Raw genomic sequence first — 16,981 nt, 5'->3', positions numbered from 1 at the left:
CCCCAACTGACCCCAGTGTGTAGTGCTCCCCTCCCTGTGTCCATGTGCTCTCATCGTTCAACACCCGCCTATGAGTGAGAACATGCGGTGTTTGATCTTCTGCTCCTCTGTCAGTTTGCTGAGAATGATGGTTTCCAGGTTCATCCATGTCCCCTCAAAGGACCCAAACTCATCATTTTTTATGGCTGCATAATATTCCATGGTGTATATGTGCCACATTTTCCCTATCCAATTCTAAGCAAAAAGAACAAAGCGGGGGGGCATCACACTACCAGACTTCAAACTATACTACAAGGCTACAGTAATCAAAACAGCATGGTACTGGTACCAAAACAGAGATATAGCCAATGGAACAGAACACAGGCCTCAGAAGCAAAACAACATATCTACAACCATCTGATCTTTGACGAACCTGACAAAAACAGGCAATAGGGAAAGAATTCTCTGTTTAATACATGGTGTTGGGAAAGCTGGCTAGCCATGTGCAGAAAGCAGAAACTGGACCCCTTCCTGACACCTTACACTAAAATTAACTCCAGATGGATTAAAGACTTAAACATAAGACTAACACCATAAAAACCCTAGAAGAAAATCTAGGCAAAACCATTCAGGACATAGGCATAGGCAAGGACTTCATGGCCAAAACAACAAAAGCATTGACAACAAAAGCCAAAATAGACAAATGGGACCTAATCAAACTCCACAGCTTCTGCACAGCAAAAGAAACAATCATTAGAGTGAATCGGCAACCAACAGATTTGGAAAAAATTTTTGCAGTTTACCCATCTGACAAAGGGCTGATATCCAAAATTTACAAAGGACTAAAGCAGATTTACAAGAAAAAAACTAACAAGCCCATTCAAAAGTGGGCAAAGGATATGAACAGACACTTCTCAAAAGAAGACATACGTGAGGCCAACAAACATATGAAAAAATGCTCATCATCACTGGTCATCAGAGAAATGCAAATCAAAACTACACTGACATAATTGTTTCTTAAACACATTCTAAAGATTTGAAATAGAATAGGAGGCCTGAAAAATCATTCCAGTCGTCCTCCAGAATATATTATTATAAAACATTAATTTTCATGTGAATGGTGTTAAAATGGTAAGATTCTATCAATTAGTCTATCACAGAAATAAACACAATTCTAGTAAAAAAAATACTCGGGATTCAACAGACACATTTCAGCCACTGTGCAGAATACTGTTCTATAAAAATGCTCTCGTCCTGTAAGGTTTTTGGAAGGAGGAGTTCTGGAAGAGAACATTTTATTGAGGCAAAGGCATTCTATTTGCTTAAGAGAGTAATTTAGGCAGGAGATAGGGAAAGGTGAATGGCTTCTGCCTGTGGCCTTAGAGTGGGGATAAGAAGAACCTTTCTTGTGAGGATTAAATAAGTTCCATCAAACACTTACTTCCATAGCTCTGACAAACTGCTTGTTCAAAAAAAAAGTCTTTTAAGTGTTAATTTTATTGTGACTACCCACTTCCACTCCAGTCTGCATTTCTCACTACAGTCAAGATAAATAAGGGCCCAGGTAGGAAAAGTGAACATGAGTGAACTCTACCTGATAGCTGAGGAGCAGCGAATGTGACTGCCCCATGCACCAAGAACCGTGTGTGGTCCCCAGGCTGCCACAGGTTACTAGAAGTGGTTATTTGAGTCACAACTCGACAGTGACTTTTTTCAGGGAGAAGATAAGATTAAGGCAGGAATGTCAATTTCTCTGTTCAAGACTTCCAGAGAGCAGCTGGCCAGAAAACGTTTTCATGCCATACTTCCTAAGAGGGGCCAAAATCTCATGCTTGTCCTTTATGTCCAAGGTTAAATGAGTTAATATTTATAAAGCACTCAGAGTAGGAACTCTGCAACTAATTCAAAAGTTTCTTCTCTGAGATTTCAAAACAACAGGTAAGAATAGCAAGACTCCATTTTGTGCTTTAAGTCTCCTTTTATCTGGCCCAATTATAGGCTTCTTTGCTTCAGTCAACAGAAATTATGACCTAGTCATGAGAAATTTCCCCTCTTCTCCTTAGTTCATTTTGAATCCAGGTAGCCTGGCTGCCAAAATTATTTTTCTTTTTCTTTGTCTTTTTGGGTTCTTTCTTTTTTGGGAAAACATCCAACTGATTTACTATAAAGCCATTGAATTCATATAGCATTAATTAAATACTAAATTGTGTTTTTGTTGCTTTTAGATGTATTACAAATAAGAATTCTGGGGAGTCGATGTAGAATTGTGCTGTGTCATTTCAGCATCCATTAAGTGACTGAGAATTTTCTTACTTGCTTTTAGTGCATAAATATTCTGTCATGATCCAGAGACTGTGACAAACATAGACTCTCCTTCTGCAACAGCTTCTGTTTATCCTACTTCCCTAATATATTGGCCATTTCACCGCTTAATAGCACTTAATTTTTAGCTAGGTATGAAAATCAAGGAGATAAGGGACTGAGACTTGCCACTTTTACTTCTGGTCAGAGACTCATAAAAACCTTAGTTCAAAGGTCATGATATTGAAAAGAAATGCTTGCATGTTTAATTGAGCAACGTGCAGTTAACCCTCTACCATAGACAACTAAGAGGGGGTTACATATGATGATTCTCAAAAGTAGGAGAAAGTTTCATATGCCTGGTGGCTGAGGAATAGACTAGGAACCTGAAGTCTATAGCATGAATGGAGTATGACCCCTCCGGTTTTCCTTCAGTCTTTTGATTCCATTATTTGAATGCATAATTTCACATGTATTTATTCAGAAATATGTGCACCCAGACTACTTTCTGCTAAATGCAGACTCCTACTCTTAAACACTGGTGAGAAAAGCCTGCTAACTGACATTTGCAATTTCAGGATGGCACCGTGTGGGAGAGAGAACTGCCAATCATTTCTGCCAACATCACTCTCAGGGGGAGACTAAATGGAGCTAGCATGGTCCAATTAAAAGAAGCAATTATGAATAATGGAAAGTAAACAAATATAAGAAAAATGATATTGCAGATTATCGTGGGTACTCACAATGAAAAGCTGCAGCCTGTGTCACCTTTGTTTCTAAAGCTATTAATCTTCTTTAATTTTCTTGAAGATTTTTACATGAAATAATCAAGAAGAAATCCTTAAACCTCATTTCATAACTAAGCAAAATTCACCTTAGTAGAATAATTTAAAAGCTCTTTACAGATCTTTAATTAGGTCAAATTTTTACATGGTCTTTGGGTTAGGAAAAATATGTAAACTATTATCCTGTGACCCATTTTGCTGCTTAATTATAGAAACTGTTGTAAAACCGCCCTTTAAAAAAACTGATTTAATATATAATGTGTGAGATTTCCTTCTGTGGTATAATACAATCCAACTGTCATAATTCGAAGAGTTTGACAAGCTTCATCTTTATGGCTTCCCCTGTGTGCAAGGAATATGGAAGCATGCACTATGATAGCATGTAAGTGTGTGCTCTTATCTCTAAAGCACAATGATATATAACCTTTTACCATTGCCAATAAGCATCATGTTAAATTAATTGACCTTGGTTCACTTGCACTATGATGCAATTATCAAATATCTTTAGACATCAACATTTTGGTTACATATCCTAAACAGAAAAAAAAAATGCCCCACCCCAAATTCTGCTACGAGTGTAGAAATATATATTTTTTGCAAATTATTTTTCCTACTGTGAATATCTCTATACTTTGGTTATGTAACATAAATTTATATTAGAGAGCCAAAGTACAAATCTATATTACCGACCAGTGATAATCAGAATGATCAAGGATAAAAGGCACAAGTGAAAGGGAAAAATATCTTTGGACACGTAGAAAGCTATAGTGAATGGCTAAAAGAAACATGTCCTTCTTTAGTACTGAAAAATTGCTAATGTGACCAAAGGGATTAGGAAGCAATCAATTGATCTCTCTGGGAGCTACAAAAATATAAAAAATAATACTAAACATGAGTAGATATGGTAAAGATTTTAAATCATCTCTCAAAGGTGTTTTAAGCTGACTCCCAACTGAGAAGAGATGAAGGTCCAGAGAATTCATGCACAGACATGCACACAGGATCTGCTACAAAAATACTAAATTGATAGCTGATGCCAAGTTTTGCTTTAGCTGATGTTTAAAACATGCTGGAAAATGCAATTTTGCTAAGCAAGGAAAGTAAAACCATCTTGATCTCGTAAGCTAGCACATCCTTAAAGCAATGAACCCATAAAGCCTGTTGATGCCAATGTAGCATTAAGTTTCACTAGGTAAAAGACTACAAGTGTTGACTCTACTTATTCCTGTCTGTGGAACTAGCCATTTACCCAGTCACAGACCTCACATCAGGCATCCTGAAGTAGATGCTATTTCATTAGCATCACTTTCTGCCAGAAAATGACATTTTCTTGGAGCAGAGCCAGGCTACAGGCATGAGCAATGTGTTAGAGATTCTGGACTGGATTTCTTCAGGGAATGGGTAAGGTTATCTAGTCTAGTACATGGTAAAAGCTGCTATGAGTGACAGATGGAAAAACTTCATATACCTTATGTTGTTGGGCAAAACTAGATCTTTAAAATCCCTTTACATCAATTCTCTAGAGCTTGTTCGTGTACATGTACACATTCCCTCTTAATTCTGCCAGCAATGTATTGTCATACCCACTTTCCAAATGCAAAAGTTGAGGCAATTCCTAGCTATGAAACAGAGGTATATTTAGAATGCTAACCAAATGCAGACAGTGACTGTAACCACAAACTTGAACATATTCTATGTTTTGTAGATGTGTTTTCAACTCTTCCAGTGTTATGTAGCACAAACTTGTTAGTCATCGACATAATTTTAATTCAGGCAGTTACAATTGTTTGCTTTTTTCTTAACTTTGCAGAACACTTGTGATGAGTTTTTACAAAACACCTACACGACGTTTCTTACTGAACCAACCTGCATGTTTGTCAGTTTTTCCCATTGCAGAAAATACCAGAACTACATACTTGTATATCCAAAATACTACCTCTCTCCAGGCCCCATTTCCCCCCATTCTGATGCAGGATTGCCATCTGGTGGAGCACAGAAGGCACTTCTGGTTTGGACTGAACCCAAACAGTATGATTGTTTCTCAGTGAGGCTTCCAAGGATCAGCATAGCAAATGGGAACCCTGTTTCTGGTCACAAATGGATATGAGCCAACTGTGAAGAAATAAGCCAATGGTAATGCAGCAGACAGTCACTGGGAGCTGCAGCGATTATAGCGGGTCATGATTTGGCAAGAAGAAATAATACTCTCAGCTAAAGAAGAGATCACATACTTTATTAGCAATGATTTTTAAAAATTATATACATGACATATATACATATATGTATATATGCATGCACATAATATGTATATGTGCATGCACATATGTGTGCACATACACACACTCATGCATATATACATAAAAGGGGCATGCACGGCCTATATGAGGCTGCTTGGGCACCATCAAGTGTCCAGACATTTTGTATTGCATATATGTATACATTATATGTGTGTAATATATATGTATGTGTGCATGTGTCTGCATGCTGTGTGTATGTCTGCGTGCTTGTGTGTGTGTAACAGAGAAGGTAAATAAAATCACAATGAAAAAGAGTAGCCTTAAAAAGCTATAGCAGATAGAGCAGAGTTACCTTTTTCCCCCTCATTCATTCTCCTCACAAACATGCTCCTTTGCTAGAGTCCCAAAAAGAAACGCGCAGTTTCCAGCTAACTGGGCAACATGGGGTCACTGAAGATCTGGAATCCCTTTTACAGGTAGAGATCATGTAACCATTGCAGAAGACATACTGACAAACCATGAACCACTGCCGCAGGGAGGACTGAACAACATTTATCGTATCTGATCTTGGATAAAAATCAGTATCAATCATCAGTGGAAAGAAAGCAGGTCTTAATAGTATGTCTGCCTCTGACTTTGTAGCTTTCAGAAAGAATGGAGCTTTTCATGTGCCAAACACTTTGCCAAATTCATCTAGGCTAATCACAGGTATTAAACATATGGTATTATTTTTAAAATCTGAGGCTTAGAGAGAGGCTTAAGAATTTTCTCAGAGTCACACAGCATTTATTCATGCTACAAATGATGTGCTCCTGACAACGTTATACATACAATGGACGAAATGAGAAAGAGAGTGTATTGACTTCTTTATTTCCCTGCTTCTTATTCTAGCTACCCCTGTGTAATGGGAAGAATGTTTTAGAAGGAAATAAAACTACAGAAGAAACATTTTTTTTTATCCTACAGAGCAGATTCCCTAAGAATCTTTTTTGCTTTGAAAATAATAATTTTCAGGTTGAAGAATTCCATTTAATCAGAGAAAAGTATACATATATTAGTTCCCATCTAAAGAAAGTGAAAACTGGTTGTTTTATATTGCATAGCCTGTATTCACTGTTAGATCTTTGAATAAGAAATAATCCTGAGTAACTGCAGGGATATCCATATGCAGAGTGGAATAACCTTTAAAATATTTAGAGGTTCATGTTTCTCCACATCCTCTCCAGCATCTGTTGTCTCCAGACTTTTCAATGATCGCCATTCTAACAGGAACACTTTTACACTGTTGGTGGGAGTGTAAATTAGTTCAACCATTGTGGAAGACAGTGTGGTGATTCCTCAAGGACCTAGAAATAGAAATTCCATTTGACCCAGCAATCCCATTACTGGGTATATAACCAAAGGATTATAAATCGTTCTACTATAAGGACACGTGCACACGAATGTTCATTGCAGCACTGTTTACAATAGTAAAGACCTGGAACCAACCCAAATGCCCATCGATGATAGACTGGACAGGGAAAATGTGGCACATATACACCATGGGTTATTATGCAGCCATCAAAAACGATGAGTTTGTGTCCTTTGTAGGGACATGGATGGTCCTGGAAACCATCATTCTCAGCAAACTGACAGAAGAGCAGAAGATCAAACACCACATGTTCTCACTCATAGGCGGGTGTTGAACAATGAGAACACATGGACACAGGGAGGGGAGCACTACACACTGGGGTCAGCTGGGGGGAAATAGGGGAGGGACGGTGGGGGGTGGGGAGTTGGGGAGAGATAGCAAGGGGAGAGATGCCAGATGTAGGTGATGGGGAGGAGGGCAGAAAATCACACTGCCACGTGTGTACCTATGCAGCAATCTTGCATGTTCTTCACATGTACCCCCAAACCTAAAATGCAATAAAATAAATAAATGGGGGAAAAAGGTATTTAGAGGTTCAGTCCCTAACAGCTACATCATTGAGAATGAAACTGCTGTTTTTCCAACTATTTTCTTCTTTGTCTATCCTCAAACAAGCTATACATGTAACCCAAGTCATGGGATGGTGACCAGGGCCTCATGGTTAATTCATAGCTCTGTTATTTTGAAAACTGATCTGTGGAAGATTTGGCAACTAGTTGTCTTCATATGCTCATCAGACATGACTAAACCTTCAAGCAGAAGAGTTTAGGATATTTGAAACCCATGGCAAAATGAAGAAAGGATTAGAAAAGAAGATATAGCAATTCCCAAAGGAAGTCAGGAGAAAAATATTACAATAAATCCAATGCATAACACTTTAAAGTACATATTTGTGGGGTGATTGAAGAAATGGATGAGCACCTTATTTATGTAGCAATGTAAGAACTCCATTTTCAGTTTCATGTAGGCAGTCCTTATAAGGCTATAAATTTCGTACTTCTTAATAGTCTTTCTGGTGTACTAAACACGTGGTTTTTTTTTTTTTTTAACTTTTTATGTTGAAATAATTTTATGTTAACCAGAAGTTGCAAAAATAGTACAGAGTTCCCTTGTATTCTTCACCCAGCTTCCTTCAATGATAACTAACCTTACATAACCATAGTACATGATCAAGACAAGGAAATTGACACTGGTACACATCTATTAACTACAGACTTTATTTGGATTTCACAATTATGTAGCTTCTTTAAAAATGTTATTTAAAATGTCTTAATCGTTGTCTTAAGTATTTTATTGTGTTTCAGATAGCTGCTTTATATCTCAACTCAGAACTAAAAAATTTACTTGAAAATTGGGTGTCTTAAGGAAAGCTTTTATGTTTCATTTTAATTTGTGTTATTCTCAAATAAGTGGATAATATAACCTGCAATTGCATGAATGCTTGTGGAGTTTAATGTGATTGCTCATCTGCAAAATTAAGACTTGAAGCAAAGTCTAGTTTGGCTGTCCTCCAAGTAGTTTCTTTTCTTCAGTGAAATCATAATTTTCACCATTTCTATCAGTATCTTCTGACTGATGAGGTCATAAAATTTCTGCGATGCCAAACTTAGTTATCTGTTGGACTTTGTGTTTCCCTTTTATCTACTATGTAAACTACAGGCCGGGTGTCATTGGAAGACCTTGACATCTTTTAGTATACTGCTAATTTAGACCAGTGACGCTAACTTGTTCTTTCACAATTAAAAATATGAAGAACAAAAAAAATGTATTTGTATAATAATTTATAGTTTCAAAATGCTTTTATCTGCAGGACGTTCCTTGATCTTACACAACCCTTTGAAATAGGCAAAGGTAATAATTTTATTTCTACTTAAGCTTTGTGGGCTCCTAAGAGTAAAGGTCTCATTCATTCATAGAAAAAACTAGATTCAGCTGGGAAGATGTACTCATGCCAGATAAATCAATAGAGGAAATTTAATATGGATAATTTAATATGATGATTACAATTAGATAAAAGAGTTCAAAAAACAAGCAGGGAAGGGTGAGGCAAACCTAAGGTTAGTCACCAACAGAAGCTGCCTACCTGCTTAGAGCTGGAGGGACAAAGAAAAAAGTGGACTCCTGGATCTCAGGAAGTTGAGGTACCTTGTTAGATGAGAGCCACCCACTCATCCAACCTAACTGGAAGTCTAATGGCAAGGGAGCCAAGAAAACAAGGCTTCAGTGTACTACCCTACCACTGGTATTAAAGCAGAAGTGGGGAAGTATAGGTAATAAATATGAGATTTAAAGTGCCAATCATGTTGTTCCAAGTATACTCATTTTTTATAGATATACCATGCAATGACATATTGTTGGGTACAAAAGAGATGAAATTAGTATTAGATCTGCTGTGGAAAATTTTTCATTTTTAAAGAGGTGACCATAATGGAAACAAGCACTGCCGTTATTACTGCTAGATTTACTACCAGCTAACATTTATTGAGTAATACTTACATGTAAGGAGCTGCAATACATCATTTAAATATAGTTTATCATTTAACCCTCTGGGTCCAGTACAGTTACTCCTATTTTACAGATCATAAAATTGAGGCTTTTAAAAATTATAATGCTCACAGTGACAAGGTTGAACAGCCAAGATTCTGATGTAGACCGTTTCTAAAACCCATGCTCCTAACACTGCCCTATATTGCCTCCTGAAATATAATAAAGTTTTAAAAGTTTTAGAATTAATTATATGTGTAGGCTATACTGCAGTGGCTAATTCCTTCCAGGGAAATGGGAAACTACAGAAGAGACAACAATACACCAAAGTTGAACTTGAAATATGAGGGTCTTTCTAGGTAAATAAAAAGACCAGGGTAGTAATAACAGAACATCAGTACCAAACTGCGTATTATTTTCTAAGAACTTGGTAAGCTTGGCTACCTAGCCGCAGGTAATTCAGACCTGTTGGAGGATAGTATGGGAGGGGGAATTTTAATATGAGAAAAGTCTAGGAAGACAGTCAGAAGGCATACCATATTCAGGAGATATTAATTCACACTCAAGAAAATGGGAAGCTGTTGATGATGGTGTGCTATGGAGAGCCCTAATCAGTTCTGGTTTTGAAATAATAACCTGCAGAATTAGGTCACTATTACTACATGTTTGTAGAGTACATGATTATTATTTAGGGAAGGGATGCCCTGAAAAAATGGACCGGAGTTTAAATGTTACCTTAGTGTAGTAGATGTACCAGTAGCTGCATCTGACCTCTTATTATTCTTTAAATTCTCAATCACTGCACATCAATGTTCTTAATAAGAGATTAGAGACGTTTGAGAGGAAGATTTTGCTATAAATACTTGATTGGAGCCCTTTATTCATTTGTTTCCAAATTAAGGCAATGATACCTGAATAAATATAGTTCTATAATTATATACTTTCTTATAAAACTTTCACATGTATTTTCACATATGATCCCCAAATAACCTATGAGTTTAATAGCATAGCTGTTTTTGCTACAATTTGAATATGAGGAAAGAGAGCAGTAGAAGGGTAGAAACTAAATAGCAGGGCCAAGACCTCAAGTGGGCCTCTTTTGTTTCTACCTCTGTTACTTATACACTTGATCTTAGCCAAAAGGCCAAGAAGCAGTATCAGTGTTACTTTTGTCTATGCTCACATATCATCTTGATCTGAGACAAGTTATCTCATTGTTTTATTATAATTATGTTAATATACTTTTATTTAAGGAAATTAAACTATGTAATTCCTATTCAAATTTTCTATATGGTGTTATATTTTCCTTGTATATCTATATACTTCACAGCATAGGCTTTCTCATGGATATAGTTTTTTTTTTTTTTTACTAGCAATTGTCTACATCTCAAAAATGTCACCTGTCAAGTATATAAATTTCCTCAGTAAATAGAAAGCTATTGAATATTTTTATATGAGCTTTAAACTCAGCTTCACCTGGTTTCCATTATGTTGCAAGGTGCTTTAAAGGTAGAAATGCATTTTTGGTCTGCTCACAAACAGATGAAAAATTATCTTCTTGCCTTCTTCGATTTTACTTTCTTGCAGGCACGCTGAGTTATATCTCACCTGTGTTAAAATGGAGATAGCTTTATATCAGCAAAGTAGAAAGAATTCTTGATACTAAAGTAGTACATTTCCTTTCCTTCTTTTCTTTTCCTTCATAGAGTTTTGTAGTGTTCATTTTATTTATTTGAATATCAGAATTCTCTAGATCACTGCCAAATATTGGGATTAAAGCAGTTTAGGTGAACAAAAATGAGTAATGGCTGCATTTAATTACAGATAATAACCATATGAGAAAGGGATGAAAGAAACTCTGAAGCTCCTAGAGCTTCATCATTGCCATTTATTTGGCAAAATAATTATTTAGCATTAAGAGCTTATATCAGAATTGATTTATGACTGATTTTAAAATATCTTATATTGCCATCATGTCTGTAATTCCAGCTACTTGGGAGGTTGAGGAGAGGATTGCTTGAGGCCAGGAGTTTGAGATAAGCTTGGGCTACACAGTGAGAGCACATCTCTTTTTAAAAAATCTTATATCTTTAAGTGACAACTTATATACTTAAGTGACAAGTATCCTTAAAACAACTTATATCTTTACCTTCTGAGTTGGCTCAGTAATATCTTTCTCTAAATTATCAGTAGGGTTTTATTCAGAGAAAAAGGTCAAAATTATCACTATAATCATTCCAAAGGTAATATTCATTTATATCCTCTTACACCTGTGTCCATATGCACATAAATACAGAGTGATTCATGACCAGGCAAGTGAATTTAGAAAATGTTGCTTTTAAAACAAGTATAAAAGTGTGTGTTCATACAATATATGTATAATAACTATAGGCATTATAGAAATGTGAGGAAAATTAGTTGATTTTTATTTCTTTTTGTTTACCCCCCTTGAACTTGACTGTTTAGGAAAATTCAGTTCCTTCCTGGGAAAAAATTGGTACTGGTTATTGTATAGACACTGCAGATTCTCTTAATTGGCAAAATGGAGCTTCACTTCTAACTGTACTTTTAACTTTGAATGATTAGCTGACTTTGTAAGAGAAAACTATGCCTCATTTTCCATATATGTGAAAGTGTGACCACATTGTCACACTCTAAAAAGGTCTTCTTGAAGATGAATTAAAATATAATCCACAAGAGATGTTGATGAGCAAGGTAAAGGCATTATTCAAATTGTATATTTGAAATTATGTTTAAATCAGGCAAATGTAAAAATCAATTCAATGTGACAATATGTAACATTTTGGCCAAGCCAAAAATATTATAATAATGGTTGTAGGCAAATCTAAATTATGGCTTGGAAAGCCTGAACAGACAAGTTCTAGGAATGAAATCAGAGTCCAAAGTCTGTGAAGGTTAATGCAGGATTGAACAAGTGGTCAGCCAGGGCAGTGTCAGTATAACCTGTAGTTTATCTAGAGAAATAATCTTTGTTAAGAAAGAATTTGGTTATAAAAAGATGGAGATTGCTTTCCTCTTTTTACTATCTCTATGTCCTAGAATCTTTACCAGAAAAGTTAAAATATAGTGCTCCTCCATCAAGTGTGTTTAAAGATTGTTTTACTCACAAATTTCAAAAGCTAAGTGTATTTCTGAGAATGACTTATGAATTCTGCACTTATAAGGATATCTAGGTATAGGCATCTTTACTGGTCAGTAATCCATTTGTGTTTTCCTCACTGAGGAGCTAGCATGACACTAACCTAGCAGTAGAAGAGTCAAATCTAACAGTAGAAGAGTCATCTGGTTAAAGATTCTAGCAAGTATTTAGCATTGCTCCTGTCCTATGAGCTTTAATGTTTGGTCTTGTTTCAGGACCATTATTGCTAAATAACAGTAGGCACTTACTCCCTTGCTTAAGAGGTCTTTAAATTCTGAGTAAGGCCTTGTTTTTCTTTCTTTATGATCTACAAGTGATGATGGCCCTATGGCTCTGGAGCCCTCCCTCTCTCTGTGCTGAATTCCTTCATGTTGGTATTTGTGTTGTCTTGGAACATATTTCAGGAACATATTTTCTCCTCCAATCTACAATCCATTTACTTTGCACTATCAGCATTTCCTTTCAGAGTCAAGAGATCTGACATTTTCAAGTCTATTTGAAAAAAGCAGTTGTTTTGATATTTGGAGTCTGAATTGTAATTTTGTCTCCATTGAGCAGAAACAAGGATACCCGGGTCATATTTATTTTTTATCAACAGTAAACAGCCTCCCACCATGTCCCCAACTCTTATACTTCAGATACTGGAGCAAATGTCTGGGCTTACTCCATGGACACTGTGTAATATTTGCATGATCTAGATTCTCAGTTAAGTTAACCCCTGGCCATACACAGTTATGTAACTTCAGGAAGCATATTTCTGGCCATTTTTGATAGCTACTTCATTTTATTGTTTGTTTTTTTTCTGCAGTTCCTGTCATCAAACATTCAGAATTATTTCTGGTATTTTTTTTCATTGTCTTTATGTGAAGGAATTAAAAATGTTTAGCTTTTTTATTCAGTTTGGAATCCTGCTAAACGTAGAGCAAGACATTGAAGGCACATAATTGTAACTAAGTAGACTGAAACAGCACAAGTTCATGCACAACAGGACCTGTGACCTGTTTGTGCATCTTAGGGTTACACTGCCACATTAATTCCACCTTTGTAAGTTCATACCTGGATTTTGATCTTCAACACTTTCTGCTTGTTACTGTAACTTAACAAACCAACAGGTCACACATTTTGTCCCTATACTCAATGCTTTACCAGGTAATGCTAGCCTACATCTTTTGTATTCTTTGTGTGTGTGCATGTGTGTATATGTGTTATACATATTATTTCATCATCCCTTTATATACTCTCTAGTGTGAATTATTTTATCTTAGTGGATGAATTTGTTTTTAGGACATTTATAATTTTCTTCAAGGCTATAGTCTATATTAAACTTAATTAATTAAACTGAATTAAATCATTAATTATTTTATGTATAATAATGAATTAGTTATATATAAAGATATGTAAAATAATTGTAAATATATGTAAAATATATACATTCATTATATAATGAATGTATATACATTACATATACATATACAAAAATGTACATATATAATGAATGTATATTCATATATATGTATGTGTATCTGTATAATGTATATATAAAATGAATATATATATACTATATATAATGAATATATATACACATTTTTTTTTGAGACGGAGTCTAACTTTGCCATGCAAGCTGGAGTGCAGTGGCACAATCTCGGCTCACTGCAACCTCTGCCTCCAGGGTTCAAGTGATTCTCCTGCTTCAGCCTCTCAAGTAACTGGAACTACAGGCACATGCCACCATGCCCCGCTAATTTCTTTTATTTTTAGTAGAGATGGGGTTTTCCATGTTGGCCAGGTTAGTCTCAAACCCATGTTATCTGGCTGCTGCCTCCCGAAGTACTGGGATTACAGGCATATACCACCATGCTCAGCCTATATTTAAAATTTTTAATTAGATAAAATTATCACCCCATTTGCAGATTATATTAATTACAAACTCAGTCATCACTGAAGTATTTTGTGTATTAAATCTGCAAACTCTATACATTTAATATATTATTTATTACTCTTAAATCTGTGACGAAAAGAGACTTTACACTGCTGCTTTCTCAAGATGGATGTAAAGCTGTCTCATTATAACTCTAAATGTTAAAAACTTTCCTGTGCAGTTTGGGACTTGTATGTGTGAAGCAGTATTTCAGCTCAAATATGTGTTTTCATACTTTCTACAATATAACCAAATCAACACTGGAGCTCATAGCAAATAAATTGCTTATGTATATTAGCAAATTTTATGTATCCCCTAAAATTTGGAAATGATGCAAAGCTATAGCCAGAGCAATTACATAAATCCAAATATAATCCTTTATGGGGAGAGCCATGTGATGTTAAGCCCCCTTAATATTTTGAATATATATATATATATTTATATGATACACACTTTACATATATGCATGTATACATAATTCATACTGGTTTATAAATGTAGATCAATAAAATATAAGATTTATTAGAGCTATGGAATCAGTTTGAAATGCAAGGCGATTCATTTTGCTCTTCTGAGATATGAAATGAAACTGGGGGAAGAATTTATGCTGTGATAATAACTGTAACATATTGAGCTCATAGCATATACTGCTTTATATTCCTACCTAGTTAATATTCATATCAACCCTATGAAGTATTATTATTCTCACTTTACATATAAAGAAATTAAGTAATTTACCCAAGATATGACAATTACCATATCTACAATCTGGTAGGCTATTTTAGTGGCTTCATTCCCTTTGTAGTTCCAAAGGAAATTAGAGTTACAGTGTAATAGGCAGGATCAGGGATTGAAAATTAATCTTCTCAGAGAGCTTGGTATGCAGAAAGGATTTCAGAGCTATTGAAGTTATGTCACTTATATCCAGTTTGAGCTTGTCCTATATATGACTATTAACTGTGGTCAGTTAAAAAGTTTTGATACTGGGAAAAGGTGGAGTCTTAAGATGGCAAAACATTTTATTCCCTCCTTCAATCTACATGGATAAATCAGAATGTTCTAAATGAATTTACTGGGAAAATTCTACATAAATTTTTATACATACTATTATTTTTAACCATAATTGTTTTTGCCAATGTTGAGATTACCTAAAATATTGACTAATGCCATACATACACAGGTGAGCCCAAGTAATAAAGCTCTTAATTAAAACTTACATGAAAGTGAAAGCAAGCACATACATAGCATTTAGAAACCCATGTTCCCCGAGCAGTCAGTGTGGTCAGTGATATTAGCTATATGCTGGTTTTTCATGTATATGTCACTGGAAACTCATCACTTTAACAATCAAAAATCTTCAGTCTTGTAGTTAGTGTCTGGCATTTCCAATAATAGAAGAAAAAATAGAAAATTAAAGTTATCTTTGATAAATGATAGGTAAATGAGATGATCTTAAAGAAAAGCTATACCTTGAAATAAAAGAAAATATGTATTATAGGAAAGCACAGACATCTAAGACAAAAATGATATTTTTCTTTTAAATAAAGATTGATTAGACATTCAGGAAGTTAAAGGTTACTATGAAAAACACAGGAACAATTGCAGATTTCTTTTTAACATAATCAGATGTAAGTGTACAGTGATAAAAATGCAAATCTTAAGGTGTTCTTAGCTGCTAGAGGTCAAATCAACATTTTTCCTCAAATCAAAACATTAGAATTTTTCCTCAGTCAAGTTTTAATTTTTAAAAGTTGAATATTTATGGGAAATCTAAAAGCTGAAATTGTCAGAAGCCCATGAAAAAAGGTTAAGCTAAATAAGAAGTAAACACAGAATGTTCATGAATGGGATTGAAGGTGTCCATGAACATCTCGAATTTAAAATGCAAAACATCCTGATGAGAAACTTTGTACTTTTTGTCAGATTTTGAACAGAGGCCACAAATTCTTAATAATTATTTCCCTAGAACAACACTTGTTTCTTTCTTTTCTTTTCTTTCTTTCTTTCCTTATTTCTTTTTCTTCTTTCTTTTTCTTCTTTCTTTTTCACAGTTCTTGTTCAGAAATGGAGCCTGGTTTATTATAGAAATGAGACAGAAGACAAATGAAAAAATAAGATGTGAAATAAGACCAACAATAGGAAGAAAATTGCAAAAGTCTTAAAGAAATATTATTTATTTTTCTATTGGGTCCATCCATCTGGGTTTTCAAATTTCTGTGATTCACAAGAGGATTATGATTTGCATGTTAATCCAAAATAAGTCCTATTGTAGCTGCAGAATGTGTTTGCTTAACTGTCTCTCGCTGCTAACTCAACTTACAGTTAAGGAAATTTTGTTTCATTTTCAAAAATTTGTTTTATATCTGCCTATGAGCTAGATTGGCTTGCAGGCTTCATACTTACTGTGTCTTAATGACTTTATATATAAATTCATAGAATCTTAAACTCATAAAATTTCAGGTTCCATCTTTGTGAATCTTTTCTATTTTTGCTGCAAAATAAATGGTAACACTGTGCTTAATAATCACTGGTATGAAATAATGAAAAAAGCTGTAGAACCAGGTAGATTTTAGTTCAAATATTTTTCTGCAACTTGGTTTTTGAATTTCATTGTTCTTTGCCTGTAATACAGATATTAATATGTCACAGAAATGTACTGAATTATATGAAAATAATGTATATCTATAAACCACTTGGCATCTAGGT

General features: G+C 35.0%; 1 protein-coding gene and 1 long non-coding RNA gene across 4 annotated transcripts in view; both read left to right on the top strand.

Moving 5' to 3' along the window:
• ADGRB3 (adhesion G protein-coupled receptor B3) overlaps positions 1 to 16,981 on the top strand; it is a 741,588-nt gene that overhangs the window by 142,040 nt on the left and 582,567 nt on the right. The gene's annotated exons all lie outside the window — the stretch shown is intronic.
• Positions 5,368 to 12,209, top strand: LOC116548955. The gene is made up of 2 exons (XR_004267656.1): positions 5,368 to 6,501; positions 7,247 to 12,209. It is a non-coding gene; the product is annotated as an uncharacterized LOC116548955 (long non-coding RNA).

This window comes from Sapajus apella, unplaced genomic scaffold, assembly GCF_009761245.1.
Source record: "Sapajus apella isolate SASKATOON/1434 unplaced genomic scaffold, GSC_monkey_1.0 scaffold6, whole genome shotgun sequence".
Lineage (NCBI taxonomy): Eukaryota > Metazoa > Chordata > Mammalia > Primates > Cebidae > Sapajus > Sapajus apella.
This window is presented reverse-complemented; position numbering and strand designations above follow the sequence as displayed.